The sequence below is a fragment of the Zootoca vivipara genome, chromosome 4, assembly GCF_965207765.1.
Source record: "Zootoca vivipara chromosome 4, rZooViv2.hap1.1, whole genome shotgun sequence".
NCBI lineage: Eukaryota > Metazoa > Chordata > Lepidosauria > Squamata > Lacertidae > Zootoca > Zootoca vivipara.
The window spans coordinates 16,250,772-16,264,460 of record NC_142587.1 but is presented as its reverse complement, the minus strand read 5'-3'; positions in this window follow the sequence as shown (position 1 = coordinate 16,264,460).

Below are 13,689 nucleotides of genomic sequence, written 5' to 3'. Positions count from 1 at the left end.
CTTGAACTAGTTCATTTTTAAAATGAACTTTCCAAGCTTTAACCTAGGACATGTCTAAATTGGCACTTAGGGTAACTTTTTTAGAAGAAAGTGAATCAGTTAAAAAAACAGTGATATGATTTACATGATTGGTTTTAGATTGGGCTAGCAGATGAAACAGCTGAGCAAATAGGAAGGCAGTGTAAATTAAACGAAAAGTCTCCGCTGGAATTCAAGCCGGCATTATTCTTGCTATAGAGTTTTAGCCGCTAAAATGACTCAGTTGGCTGAATAGATCCAAAAGCTTTTAGGACTGTGATGTCAGTTGATTTGTTGCATTTTCTAATGGCCCCTTTTAGAGGGAGAGCTGGAAGTGATTAATTTGCCAGCAACAACCAGTGCTATTTTTCTAGAAAAAGAGGTGTCCGAACTCACCATGAACACATCCCTTGCTATCTTACGATGGTAATTGTGTCCACCTGAAAGGTGCCAGAACTGAGTTCCTGTGAATACAGTACCGGCTTTAAAAAAGCCAAGCCCTAGCAACAACTATCATTTATCTGGTGGGAGGGGTCTGAAAAAGTAACCCCTGTATTTATGTAAAGAAAGATGTCTTTCTCATGGAGCAAAAAGGAATGGTATGTAGAAATTGAAACCTGGTGTAGAACTTTTAATTCCCATTGGACTCAAGCTCATAGCTACAGGGAAGTCCTTTGTGTGTGGAGATGGACTCTTTCAGATAGCACACATGGTTCTCCCACCCAGCCCAAATTATCATCACAAATACCAGAGAGGTAGCTTAGTTGCAAAGCACTTGTTTTCTATGCATAAGACTCCTGGCATCTGCAGGTAGAGCCAGAAACCTAAAGAATCAAAGTTCCAAGTGGTCAGTCAAAACCTTGCCTTGCCTCCTGTTTTGTGGAAAGTCGTGGAGGATATAGAAAGCGAAGTACCTTTCAACAAAGAAACGAAAACACAGGCCTTCCATTAAGCTTCCTAGCTGAGTAGGGAGCAAATGTCATTGAATTCCACAGGACTTCTGAATAAAGATTTGGGATCATGCTATTCATTCAGATTTGCCCAAATAACAAGGCTGACATTCAGTGCTGTTATGTATAAGACTCTCTAACAAGGGTGTAGTCTAGAGCCATGTTTGCACTTTCTACACACCTTTAGGGCCATTTTTGACGGTTTTCTAGTCAGTTCCAGGTTCAGCGCAATGTATGCGGTCGCAGTGACAAATCAATTGGATGGGCATGAATGGGGAGTTGCCTGTACTGTGTGTATATATCTATATATCCCTATTGCAATGTCTCCAGAGAATAGTGCAGAAATTGTGCAGTTGAAACAATGGCAGCATGAGGGCACCGTGAGATCATGGATCCATAGCCAGCCAAACACATGTGCTGCTATCTGAAAAACAGCGTGTAACCTTATGTTCGTAGACAGCTTTGTATAAAAATAGCTTTTAGGACACATTTTTGTTACATAATGAGAGTCATCTAGCCCATTAGAAAATGTATTTTGCTAAAGACAAAAAGGCTGATCTTTTAAAAATGAATGTTCCATGTGAAGCAATTTATTAAACGCAAACAGGAAAATGAATGCCATTTTCATTTACTTCAATGCCTCAGTTATTTGTTGCATACTAAAGAGAACTCCCTTTTGGTTGGTTTCTTTTTTTTCAAGGTAACAGGGACTTTTATGATGTATCCATGCATACGTACTATTCTCTAAGAATCTGAGAACGTTATGTACAAAGATGGTTTTTTGCTCTCATTATCAGCAATTTATCTCAGGACAAATTGGAAGTCTTGATTGGCTTGCTTCTTGAATATCTGAAATGCCACCTCCTTTCCTACAGCCTGTTTGGGTGTCAAGATCAGAAGATGAAGGCCCATTGGTTGTTCCACTGCCCTCAGAAGCTTGGGGTGTGGTAGCACAGGAGAGGGCATTCCTTGAGGCAGCCCCTATGTTGTTGAACTCACTCCCCACAGAAGCACATCTGGCATCTTGCCGATCAGAAGGTCGGCGGTTCGAATCCCCGCGACGGGGTGAGTTCCTATTGCTCGGTCCCTGCTCCTGCCAACCTAGCAGTTCGAAAGCATGTCAAAGTGCAAGTAGATAAATAGGTACCGCTACAGCGGGAAGGTAAACGGCGTTTCCGTGTGCTGCTCTGGTTCACCAGAAGCGGCTTAGTCATGCTGGCCACATGACCTGGAAGCTGTACGCCGACTCCCTCGGCCAATAAAGTGAGATGAGCGCCACAACCCCAGAGTCGGTCACAACTGGACCTAATGATCAGGGGTCCCTTTACCCGTTACCTTTACCCTGGCTTTTGACACATGAAATGAATATTTTTTGGGACCTGCCAGTAGCTAATTGGCAGCCAGGGCAATTCTTGCAGCAGTAGCAGCAAGATCACATGATGGAAATCACCTGCCCTGGCGAGCAGTCATGCCACTACATTTTGCACTAGCTGGATCCAGTCTGGAGGCTATCAGTGCATGAACAACAATATTCAGGCTATCTCAGTCGAGAACAGTGCTGTGTGGTCAGAGGACTTGGGGGACTAGGCTAGTTCCCTAAATGTTCCCAGTAAATGAGACTATCCAACTATTAAAGCCTGGCACCTCCTTCTCAAAGCCCGGGAAGCTTCTGCCCACTTTGGGAGGGAGGTATGATGCTCACACACACAACATCAGCCCCTGCCAATGGTCCTCACAAGCTGCTGCCTATCTGTTCCCATCTGTTCCCATATGAAAAAATTCACTGCACGGCACTGGTCCAGAACAGCCATATGTTCCACTTCTTTGGTGATCAATCGTAGCCAAGTAAGATTGTCTTCCATAAACACAGTTTTAATAGTGAGTCCGTAAGTGACTGGGGAGGCCAAATCTGGATCCACACATACTTCCACAGTGGGGACAGAGATTTCTGGGCAGGAGTTGATCACAGTGAGGGTTTGCCAAACATGCCTTCCTCTTAGCTCATTTCTCCCTTTCGTCCTGAGTTCAAGAGTCTTCAAAGCTCATGACACCTTTGGTAAAGGCTGTTCTCCAATTGGAGTGCTCACGGACCAGTGATTCCCAGTTGTTGGTGTTTATGCTACATTTTTTTAAAAGATTTGCCTTGAGAGAATCTCTAAACCTCTTTTGTTGACCACCAGCATTACGCTTTCCATTTTTAAGTTGGGAATAGAGTAATTGCTTTGGAAGACGATAATCAGGCATCCACACAACATGACCAGTCCAACGAAGTTGATGAATAATTGCTTCATAAAAATATATTATTAACAATAATATTCCAGTAGCTATAGGGCAAATAATGGAGATGTGGGACTGTTGTTTTCATGCTCTGCTTGTGGGTTTACTGGAAGCATCTGGAAGCTGAAATAGGCAGTTCCAGTTCACCTGGTGGCTCTTTCTCTCCTCTTCTTTAGAGACTGACACAAAAAACTTTCTACACGCAGGTTTATTTTCAAACCCACTGTTCTTAATTGGGACTCACTTGAACATTTGGAGGAAGTGATTGACAGACACAGCATTGTTTCAGTCTTTCATAAACCTGGCTGGAATGAAGCTAGCAGGCAAAATAAGAAGCTTTTCTAAGCAAAAGAGTGGAAGTGTGTGAAACAGGAGCCGGTACTACCTCTAGCCACTCAAAATAGGGTTAACTGAGGCGTTGCAAGCCTTGTCCTTTGCTTTAAATCACGACTCTTTCCAGAGAAGAAGAAATTTATTACCAGCACTGGCACATCGCACAATGGAAGAACAGTATATTGTACATGCCAAGAAGGGTCAGGTCAAGCTGCCAGAAAGACGCAACGGAGTCAACAAGAGGCACAGGCTGCTAAATTAAAGAAAGACACTTTCTCCTTGGAGGGTGGTGAAAATGGGAGGATCAGCCAAGCCTTGGAAATATGAAGACATAAGAAATGCCAAATAAAATACAGGAATTGGTTATTAATACACCTACTTGGGCCACATCATTTCTCCATACCCATCTACAGACTATTACTCATGTTCAGGGAATAAGTTCTTCTGGAACACAAATGACCTGCGGGCGGGGGTGGGGGGTGGGCTTTATCTCAAATGTGTTTAGGGAACCTTTCTTCTTCTTCTGTGACTCAGCCTCTACTGTGCCAGCGGACAGTCTCCTCGTAGTTCCACATTTCAGAATATTTGCAAAATTCAAAAGGTGCACAGTGTGAGTACCTTCAGATTGTTTCATCCAGGTAGCGGTCTCCTTGTTAGGTGCTTGGGTAGCAACAGAGAGATCAGAGGGTGTTATTTATTTATTTAAGAAATGTAGTACTGTATGATTAAAGAAGAGGAGCAAAATGGCACAAGGCATGGATGATAAAAACATTTTTTTTTAACAAAAAAAGACATAGAAACTCTTATCGCAGAAAATTGATAGGAAAAGTATGTCTGTTTAAAACTATTGCATACACCGGGCAAACTTGAATATGAACTGAAAATATTATCAGCTGTACTTTTAATTGGTGGAGATGCAGACAGGGATAAAGAACAGAATAGTTAAGATTAATATTTTGTTGGGAGCTTCCCAGAGTGGCTGGGGAAACGCAGTGAGATGGGCAGCATATAAAAATATTATTATTATTATTATTATTATTATTATTATTATTATTATTATTATTATTTACAGGTAGATAGCCGTGTTGGTCTGACATAGTCGAAACAACAACAAAAATCCTTCCAGTAGCACCTTAGAGATCAACTAAGTTTGTCATAGGTATAAGCTTTCGTGTGCATGCACACTTCTTCAGATATACCGAAACGGAAGTCACCAGACCCTTATGTATAGTCAGAGGGTGGGGTGGGGGTATTACTCAGAAGGGTGTTGGGAAGGGGTGATTGGCTGATAGGAGTGGTAAACCTGTTGATGGCTGTTAACGGCTGTTAACGACTGCAATTGGTCTTGCAGGAAAAAGCAAGAACACCCTTCTGAGTAATACCCCTCCCCACCCTCTGACTACACATAAGGGTCTGGTGACTTCTGCTTCAGTGTATCTGAAGAAGTGTGCATGCACACGAAAGCTCATACCTATGACAAACTTAGTTGGTCTCTAAGGTACTACTGGAAGGAATTTATTTATTTATTTATTCATTCATTCATTCATTTATTATTATACCGACACTTATTGTGTGACCTTGGACATAGTTACTAGTCCATAGTTACTAGTACTTAATGCCCCCCCCCCATCTGTAAACAAGGGGGGAAAGTGGCCTATATTTCAGAGGAGGGAGTAGAACTGTTCAGGAGTGAAGACAGCAAGTACAAGGCTTAATGACTGCAATGCAAGCCACCTTTGCTCCAGGTAGGACCAAGAGTTGGACTGGGTGGAGTGTCACACCGCTGCTGAACTCCCTACTCTGTATGCTGAATGTACAGGCAGGCAGAAGTCCCACCAGAAGAATGTACATGGGTAGCAGACCACAGGAACACCCCCTCCCCCTAAATGAGGCACTCTGGGGGCATGGAGTGGCTGAGCTGTCCCAGGATCTACTGGATCTCAAGCCAGCCCCACTGCCATCAAATGATGGCAGTGGGCACAATCCAAACCCAACCACTGCACCAGTTCTGGGCTGGGGTAGAAATCTGCCTGCCACCCGCTGCCTTCTTTCCTGCCTGCCGTGAGCAGCAGGGATGTAGATGTGGAAGTGGTCGCACCACTCCATTAAGCCCTGCCATGCCTAGGGTTGCCAGACTCAATAGGGGACGGGACTTCTGTGCATTTAATTGCCCTGCTCTCTTTTGAGTCTGGAAACCTTAAAGAGAAACCAGCAGACCCTTTGTTTCATTTCCAAGCAAAGAGTCTGCTGGTTTCTCTTTAAGGTTTCCAGACTCAGAAGAGAGCAGGGCAATTAAAGGCACAGAAGTCCTGTCCTCTATTGAGTCGGGCAACCCTAGCCATGCCCCGGCTAAGATTTGGATGGCAACCAAAATCAATGAAATCAGCAAGCAGCAGCAAAAACGGAGACTTAACAAGCTTAGGGATCTGCATAAAGCCTAATAGTGTTGAGAATGCCCCCGTAGTCAGTGGAGCTTATGGAAAACTATAACCTACAGCATTTTTTTTCTTTTTTTTTCAGGACAGCTGACAGGCATTTAAAGAGAAAAAAACAATTAGTTTCAAATGGCCTCCAGCGTCATGTTATTAGCACGCTTTTCTCTGTCTTCTCTCTCTCTCTTTTATAATAATAATAATCTTGTTATGGCAAATATGTAAAAGAAATCTGCTTGGAGCATACATTTAGATAATGAATCTTGCTGCTGCTTCTGCAACAAACATGAATCTTTGTGTGTGTCCCCACCCCCCACTACAAATATAGCATTAGGGGAACATTTGCTCTCTCATTTTGCCACAGTATGCCTCTCAGTGGAAATATCGGAATTAAAAGAAAAAATTACAAATAATAATAATAAAGGTTTACAGCTGAGATGCTCACAAGCCATATCTAATAGTCTGCCTTGGGAATAATTACTGGAAATGGGTATCCAAGGGCAATAATTGTCTTCCACTGTGAATTAGGGATGCCACAGGTGGTGTTAATCACTTGGAATGTATTGGAGGAGAACAGCAGCCCAGGCAGAAGGCTGCATCAGCTTGATTTGTGGAAGTATTGTTGCCGGACGCTTCAAACATAAATTGACTGCATGGTAGCGATAACAGACATTCAAGTTGCCATAAGGAAACAAAAGGATGGGAATATAAATGGGGGAAAGGCAGGTTTTATTTTCAGTCTTGTGTCCGATTCAGAGTTGTACGGAGAAGGGGGTTAAACCAGAGCTTAGTTAGATTTTTTATGTGCAAATATGGAGGGGGGGAATCTCTAGCCACCCTCTCACCCAGGAAGGATGTGGTAAAAGGGAGCAGTCCAGGGCTATCTGGGGGACTGGCAGGACTAGACTTCAGCTCCAGTTCTGCAAATACAAACCAGCAGGAATCCCAGCCTGGCCACATGCAGGGTGTATGGCCCTAGCACCGAAATTTGTGGGTACCTGGCTCCTTCAGAGGGAATTTTGTGGGTGCCCGGGGACCCAGGACCCCATGGAGTTAGCACCCATGCAGACCCTCCAAGTGTCACTATTTTCCAGGGACATTCCTGGATTTACATTTTCTGATTTGATCCAGGAATGTCCTGCTTTTCCTTAGGGTGTCCCTTTTTCACCAGAGAAATCGTGGAAGGTATGGTAGGACATTCCTATTTACATCGGAGAAATGATCTGACCCCCCTGAGCCATCTGAAGGCTTGGGGGAAGTTTTTTAAATGTTTAGGGAAGTTTTTTTTAATGTTTACTGTTTTATTATGGTTTTATATACGTTGGAAGCCACCCAGAGTGGCTGGGGCAACCCAGTCAGATGAGGGATATAGAAAGTAAAAGTTACAGGTAGGTAACCGTGTTGGTCTGATGTAGTCAAAACAAACAAACAAACAAAAATCCTTCCAGCAGCACCTTAGAGACCAACTAAGTTTGTCATTGGTATAAGCTTTCGTGTGCATGCACACTTCTTCAGATACACTGAAACAGATAGATAGTAAAATTATTATTATTATTAATGAATAGGGCATCCTTATTTTCATCAGAGAAATGTTGGAGGAGATGCATATAGAAATATAGGATTGCATGCAAGGTTAGTTCCACTCACAGTAGAATCTTTGAAATGAATAGACATGGCTATTCATATGAATAGACACGGCTATTCATAGGGACCCAGGTGGCGCTGTGGGTTAAACCACAGAGTCTAGAGCTTGCTGATCAGAAGGTCGGCGGTTCGAATCCCTGCAACGGGGTGAGCTCCTGTTGCTCGGTCCCAGCTCCTGCCCACCTAGCAGTTCGAAAGCACATCAAAGTGCAAGTAGATAAATAGGGACCGCTCCGGCGGGAAGGTAAACGACGTTTCCGGGCGCTGCTCTGGTTCGCCAGAAGCGGCTTTGTCATGCTGGCCACATGACGTGGAAGTTGTCTGCGGACAAACGCTGGCTCCCTCGGCCTATAGAGCGAGATGAGCGCCGCAACCCCAGAGTCGGACACGACTGGACCTGATGGTCAGGGGCCCCTTTACCTTTACCTAGCTTAGATCACCCTCACTTATCTGAAGAGCAGGTCTTGTGTATTAAATAATAAAGTATATCTATGCATGTAGAGAATCTTTTGCTGAGCATCAGCAGGTTGACCCCATTCATGATTAAGGAACAGGGCTTTCTTTTAGATTCGATGTGAGCTTAGGCCTAAGCCCCAGCAACTCTTTTTTAAAAAAAGAAAAAGAAACTGAGCATAGCTGTCACCATATCGGTTCAGCATTTGGGGAACTGAGTCTTCCCCCACCAAAACTGTTGGGAATCCTTTGAAAGCCCATGGTAGTATTCTAGCGTTATCACTAAACTCAGTACCTGCCTGCTCACTCTCTTATCATAGCATTGTAGTGCTGGAAGTGACCCTGGGGGTCACTTCCGACCACTTCCACTATGCAAAGCCATACCCTTTCCTCTTCAGAATAGAGCATCTAGCCAACTGATAAGCAGAATAGAAGGACTGTTGCTACTTTCTATGGCTGTCTTCATTGATTGCTGTATTTACGGAAAGTTTGGCTAGATAAGCATGTTGTATCTGCAGCATACAGAACATCTATGTGTCTCGTATCTGATAGTGAGTGTAGCGTTTAAGCTTACCCCTGTCATCTTCCTGATTAATGATCACCTTGATGCCTTAAATTTGACACCATATTAAGAGAGGATTACACACAGAAGATAATGGTGCTCTGCAGTGTGAAATGATTAGTTTCCAATGTCTTAAAAAAAAAAATCAAATGCCTGTATCTTATCAGAACATACTGCAGCCCACAAAAATGAACCAGGTTTCAGAGATCAAGTGCTTTTGAAGATTTGCATTAATTCATACCTTTGGAAAAAATGACCTAAATCCAAATCATATAAATTCTAGATAAATCAATTACTCTGAAGACCCAACTAGAAACTTGCAATTGCTTAATAGTGCATATTCAAAAGTTTGTTTACATGACCTCAGACCCATTGATCTGCTAGATTGGCTTAAGATTGGCTCCTGTATCTGAAGCATGATCCTATGCGTGAGAAGTAAACCAAAGGAAGCTGATTCTCTCCTGCTTTTCAGGAAGCCTCAACACTTTCTGTACTTGCAGGGTTCCTCATTCCCCGATAACCTTTGTGCCCAATTGCTTCCAAAACATTTCTAAGATGCTGCTCAACACATCTTTTCCCGACTATTTTTCATGGCTGTCAGCTGATTAATCAGCTACTCTTTTTTATTTATCAGATGCCTTCCCCCAACTCCTCATAATAGGCTTTTAAGGCTTAACCCTTTAACATATCTGATTACTGCATTTTATTCTACAAAGAAACCTCAGGATAAGTTCCGTTATTAGGATAGAGAAGGAATAACCTGTGAATTCATAAAAGCTAACACACTTTGTTTGAAATAATGATCATATTTCATATTTTCATTTTTTAAAATAACAGAATACTATTGAAAATGTTTTAGCATTGTGTTGGGGGGTGGGGATAGCCCCCCCCCAATAAATAAAATGTTTTTATTGCGGACCTTGTGCCATTAGTCATTCATCAAGTGAAAGTTTTTTTTTCTGGCATTACTAGTGGCACGAAGTCTGCAATAAAAACATACATTTATTTAAATACGCACCATTAGACTTTGGAAGAGCTTGCCTATTCCAGAGGCAGTTGTTTTGGTGCCAGTATTTCTAATAAAATAGGAGGTCCTTTCAAATTGGTCTAAGGGATTGCTGCTAGATTCCTCTGCACTTTGGGGCAAGTAGGCACCATTTCCTCCTGTGCACCATCCATCCACCATCTTGATTTATTCTCCTGCCACTATTCTCCTGCCCACGGCAATTGGGGAGACCCGACGCTCCCTTTGGAGGTCTGCCTCTTGCCATCTACACCATACCCTCTTTCCAATGGAAATAGGGACGTCCTATTCCATAGTAGTAGTAATAGTACTGCAGCAGCAGTAGTAGTAGTAGTAGTAGTAGTAGTAGTAATGTTATTTATACCACACCCAACTGACTTGGTTGCCCCAGGCAATCTTGTATAATTTATTATATAAAACATAATAAAACATAAAACATTAAAAAAAACCTTCCTCATACAGGGCTGCCTTCAGATGTCTTCTAAAGGTTGTACAGTGGTACCTCAGGGTACAGACGCTTCAGGTTGCAGACGCTTCAGGTTACAGACTCCGCTAACCCAGAAATAGTACCTCGGGTTAAGAACTTTGCTTCAGGATGAGAACAGAAATCACTCGGCGCCGGGGCAACAGCAGCGGGAGGCCCCATTAGCTAAAGTGGTACCTCAGGTTAAGAACAGATTCAGGTTAAGAACGGAGCTCCAGAACGAATTAAGTTCTTAACCCGAGGTACCACTGTATAGTTACTTATCTCCTTGGTTTGGGGGCCGCATAACCATACCCTCCATCATTTCTCTGATGAAAATAGGGATGTCCTAAGAAAAAGTGGGACATTCTGAGATCAAATCAGAAACTCTGAAAAACAGGGTTTGCAACACTCTGCCCAGGTTGGGATGTTGATCTGGACATCCTGGGTTGCAAACAGAGCTCTGGTTGACATCTCTATCCTTGACCTGCCTGTTCTTTGAATCCACCAGTGGCCTTACATTTTATTTAGCCCGGTGCATGCTCATGCTTGAAGCATCTGCGATAAAATTTCAAGTCATGATTCTTTCACCACACCTCAATTGAAAGGCAATACCCATGAGTCTAAGGGCATATTTTCTACTAATGTCTTCACATCCCTAAGAATACGGTAGGAAGCTGAATGCCTGATAAATAAATGATATGTGCAGAACAGAGCGCTCCTTGTACCAAGCAAGAAAACACTGCATATCATTAAACATTAAGTGTAACTCCATGTTATCTTATTCTTTCAGCTGAGGATGACAAAAGATTGACATGCCCTTAAAGCAAAACAGATAGTGCTAGGTGGCCCAAAAAATTAAGGGCATTACACCAGACAGCTGTATAGCTCCCCCAACCACCGCTATCTTTTAAGCTTTCTTTATAATGGATAGGTTATCCGAGTATCTTAGTAGAAAAGGCTGGGGTAGGGGAAGTAGCTTCTGGCTGTTAGACAGATATTCCTAGGTTATATTCCCAGCAGAATAAAGAGGTTCTGCTGCATTGCTAACTAGATCATTAATAACTCTAGTTTTGACAGCAAAAACCACAGAGATGCAGCAAATATATACATTCCAACTTTCCGTATTTATGAAAGACAAACCCTATTTTTTGGGTACCTGTCCAAAGTAAATCACTGTCCCCAGTTTACCTTCTGGGGAGACTTTGAGGATGTCTTTTTTTAAAAAAAAGGAGGTGTCCACATTTATTTATATTTATTCATTCAATTTATATCCTGCCCTTCCTTCTCAAAGGAGCCCAAAGAGGAAAACATGCCAATATCTTGTTTAGAAAATTATAGAAACAGTTAAAAACATTCTAAAAACAGTTATCTCACAGTTGCCGTGGAAAATGTCTTTCAGCCACCAAATGTCTACATAAAGAGGAACGATGTAAAATTTCTCCCGAGAGTCAATGAGGGAGGTAGGCACACCCCACCAGGATGGCAAGTGGACTTCACAAATGGAGAACCACCACTAAAAAGGCCCTGTCACAGGTCAATGGTAATCCAGATAGTTCCTGGTGACGGTAGTGCTGTCACCCCAGCTTTTTCTACTAAGATAAGGCTCGGATAAGACTCACCTGCTAATAATAGGGTCCGAAATAGTTGTTCTTTAAGCTGTTTATGGCTTCATAAAGTGAAACGTGTCTTTCATTCTTGATAAATAATTCCCTTGAACCACTTCCTTTCTCACAGAAACATATTGCCAATAACGCTCCCAGTATCGCTAAGCATGCCAAAAGAAGTAAAACCCATTCCATAAAAGCATCTCTATAAGGTAGGTAGACTTTTCTTAATACTACAATTTTCATAGGGGGGGAAAAACCCACAAATAATCCATCCATATAAATGATCTAGAGTCCTTTATAACATTGTTACCTCTGTGTATAACATGCAAAATAAAAACACAATTACTTTCTCATCTGATCATGGCGCTTGATCAAGCCTTGAAATTTCATCAACAATAAAGAGTTTGTCCATTCTGAATTTTAAAAGATAAATTCCTTAACCATAAAATGCTTTCAGATGCAAAATAAAATGTTTTATTTTACACAACTTTCACACCCAATTCTAAACTGCTTAGAAATTAACCGAATTGTCTGAAGACACAGTAATAACCTCAGTCTTGTTACACCCTTCGTACATAGTAATGCCAGTAAAGGTAGTCTTGGGACTCAGCTATATTATAAAGAGTTTTATATGGATTCTAACACTGTGGCACCAGATGGTGTTGTGGAGCCCCATCTTTCATCAACGTGATTTCCCATATTAAAGTTTACGTTTTCCTGAAACACTTTTTTGATGTGTCTAGATCCAGCCTTTATGGTATCATTCCAATCAAGTTGCATGTTTCCTCCCAAGAAGTACAAAGGTGATATTTAACATGCTGGTGCTCATTGTTCGCTGAAGTAGACGCTACAAGTTAGAGCATATTAGTGTATCAATACATGGAGGTTAACCTTGCCGGTGATTTGGTTGGCTGCAACTGTTACGATTAAACTGCAATAAGTGGGGGAGACGAATTATTCTTGGTGTAGCTGAACATGTTCCCACTTTGATTGCAATGAAGCTGGATAACAAGAGGAATAAATTTCACTGTTCTTGATAGGAGTGAAGGATATAGCTGGTTTGCAACCTTGACTACGTATTAAAGTTCAAAGAATAAGAGGCACTCAGGCAGAGGATCATAATTTGATATTTATTACACAATAATATATTGTGGAGGTCCTTAAAAAAGCATTAGATGTGTTGCCCAGGCTATTTATTTATTTTTATACCTGATTACAACTGGACAATATGAGATACCCAACAAAAGCAAACTACAGTCTGGATAATGATTTAAAAATAAAACTCGGCAAAACAAAAGCCGATGAAGTAAAAATTGTCAATGCAGAACTCCAGGGTTTCTGTTTTATCATTATCATCACCCCGCCCTACCCTGTATGTTTCTCTTTGTACCAACAACACACCTGCCTTTAGCTTTGCTTTCTCCCTGCATATGTTGGCTCACTAGGCATTTATGGCTTTATGGTTGTTGATGCTTGAAGCAGTATTTTTAAAGTTGTCTTCTGTTTCTACATTCAGACCCACAAACATGTTGAAGGCTCATCGTAAATTGCATTGCGGGAAGAATGTGGTCTCTGAGTTGAACAAGTTTCCCCACCGTATGCTCTGGGGTGGGGAAACTTGTTCAACTCAAAAGACCACATTCCTTTGTGGGGAACCTAACAGGGGATGCATGCCAGAGGTAGATGGGGCCAGAGGCAAAAGGGAGACTCTCCCGGAGTCTACCTTACATATCTATAGGCACCAAGCAAAAACATTCCTCTTCTCCAAGGCTGTTGGCGAATTATCAATCTATGGCCTTTTTGTTAACTATGCTATGCATTTGTGGTTTTGTATTATAAAGCATATTGTGATCCTCAGATGATGGGCAGTATAGAATTATTATTATTACTATTATGAATATTAAGGCTGGCAACACCAACCTT